This window comes from Portunus trituberculatus, chromosome 48, assembly GCF_017591435.1.
Source record: "Portunus trituberculatus isolate SZX2019 chromosome 48, ASM1759143v1, whole genome shotgun sequence".
Lineage (NCBI taxonomy): Eukaryota > Metazoa > Arthropoda > Malacostraca > Decapoda > Portunidae > Portunus > Portunus trituberculatus.
Genome location: NC_059302.1, coordinates 2,270,925 through 2,273,424, shown reverse-complemented (window position 1 = coordinate 2,273,424; position 2,500 = coordinate 2,270,925). Strand labels below are relative to the sequence as shown.

At 42.3% G+C, this 2,500-nt stretch overlaps 1 protein-coding gene across 3 annotated transcripts in view; it reads left to right on the top strand.

Moving 5' to 3' along the window:
* LOC123498529 (protein zntC-like) overlaps positions 1-2,500 on the top strand; it is an 18,107-nt gene that overhangs the window by 1,482 nt on the left and 14,125 nt on the right. The window lies entirely within an intron of this gene.

Genomic DNA, 2,500 nt, shown 5'->3' with positions numbered 1-2,500 from the left:
AGGTGCTATACACTTGCAAACACTACATGGTGGTCTGAGCTAGAATAGATTTACTTTTATAGTTTAGTGGAGAGGGCCGAATCTCTCTTCTTACGTAGGTAACTTTGTGGGATTCAGAGAGGAGGAAAAGGACGAGTTGGAGGAGGAAGAGGACGAGAAGGGAAATAAAAATATAAAGGAGAGGCAAAACGAAGAGAAGGAGGGATGAAAGGAAAAGGTAAAGAGGGGGAAGAGATGAGAAGGATGACGGAGAAAGGAGGAGGAGGAGGAGGGAAAGATAAATGAGATGATACTAGAGAGGGAAAAGGAAGAGGGGAAGGAGGGGAGAAAGGAGAATGTAAAGATGAGAAAAAATAAGAATTAGGGGGAGAAAGGAAAAGGAAAAGACGGAGAATAAGAGGTGGAGGGAAAGGAGGAAAAGGGAAAGGGTAATAAAAAAGGAGCATAATGAAGAGGGACAGGCGGAAAATTGAAGTATGAGGCGGCGGCGGCTTTGAAAAGTAGACGGAGAAAATCAGTCACTTTCTTTCCAGACATTTATAATCGCCTGATATTTATACTAACGCCATACAACCACCACAAACAAGCTAAGTTCAATGGAGTTTAGCACATTATACAACGTATGGCCTACACACTCTCTCTCTCTCTCTCTCTCTCTCTCTCTCTCTCTCTCTCTCTCTCCCTTTTGTTCACTATCTTTTTGGGAAATTTGATAAAGTTCGTATTCTGACGCGCTACTTTCTCACTAAGACTATTTGCAAAGGCCACAGAGATGATTAGCCGGGTTCTCAAGAATGTTTCTCCTTTTGATGTAGAAATCCTGTTAATCGATCTCCTAAAAAATAAAAGCCAGTATAGGTTCAATTTGAGCATTGTGAAACAGTGGAGGTGAGACTCAAAGGTTTCAAAATGCTGGCCTTTGTCAAATGGTGATGCTTATATCAATGTGATGTTACACGAAAATATAGGCGCTAAGTAAATATTTACTTTCCATGGTGTTTTTGATGAAGTATAACGTAAACCTTAAATTAGGTTCAGCTATTTAAACATTTACGATCATTTAGTGTCTGACAGCAAGAGGAAAAGTACTTGCGTAAACATTAAATGAGGTCTTTTTGAGCATTTTGTATGCTATCGTCGTGTGTACGACTAGGAAAACTCCAACTTGGTATAAGAAATTCAGGGAAAAAGTAAGATATTCAGGAGAGAGAGAGAAAAAAAACTATTTTGACCAGCATAGAAACGTGTTAATCATCAGGTAGAAAGCATTAACAAGCACACTTAGACACACACACACACACACACACACACGGTAGCTCAGTGGTTAGAGCGCTGGCTTCACAAGCCAGAGGACCGGGATTCGATTCCCCGGCCGGGTGGAGATATTTGGGGTGTGTCCTTTCACGTGTAGCCCCTGTTCACCTAGAAGTGAGTAGGTACGGGATGTAAATCGAGGAGTTGTGACCTTGTTGTCCCGGTGTGTGGTGTGTGCCTGGTCTCAGGCCTATCCGAAGATCGGAAATAATGAGCTCTGAGCTCGTTCCGTAGGGTAACGTCTGGCTGTCTCGTCAGAGACTGCAGCAGATCAAACAGTGAAACACACACACACACACACACACACACACACACACACACTACAGTCTTATCAGTAACGTCTCCAAGTTTCTAAAGTTTTCTGCGTATTGTATGAAGACACTCCGCTTCTTTGTCGTGAGAACCCTCGGGGCATTCACATTCTCGCCGTATCCAGGCACTGAGGGTGGAATCAATGCTCGTATCGCCGTCAGTTGTCATTCCTGAAGTGCCACCTGAGCAAGTCGTCCTGGTGCTGTAGTCTAGCACTTCCTCGCTTTCACACTTCCTCGCTTTCACCACTAATGACTACAACTGTAATGTTCTCGACCATTCTCCACAGATCGCGTGTTGGACATTATAACATTTCCTGGTTATCCTAAGTTACATTATCGCTCAGGCTAATGTCGAGACCGTGTGGAGAGAAAATCTCGAGGTTGTGTAGAGTAAATCGATGTTGTGTAGAGTAAATGTCCACTATCATCCCACCACAGATCGCGTGCGTAACTTTATCATGCTTCCTGGTTAGGGTATACAAGGTACAGCTGTCACTGGTTGGTTATGGTCTTTTTGTTGTTTTCAACCCCATCAATACTAAGATGCATTTTTTACCTTGACTTTTGGGTATGATTAGACGATTTTATTTACATTAGGAAGTGTCTATGGAGGTCAGAAGATTTATGGCCAGTCTTCACTATTTTAATTCCTCACAAACGTTTCTGTGTATAAAATCGCCAAATAGTAACCACAATAAATATGAAAACGCGGAATGGTACTGAAAGGGTTAATTTCTACGTTACCCTTTCTGTTCGTCTCATGACAGTACATAAATCCTTAAGCTAACGTCGATACTGCGTGTTAGGATGACTCATGAACAGTCCTACATTACGAACTTTGAGTGTAGAAAAGTAAAAGGGTAACGGATAGA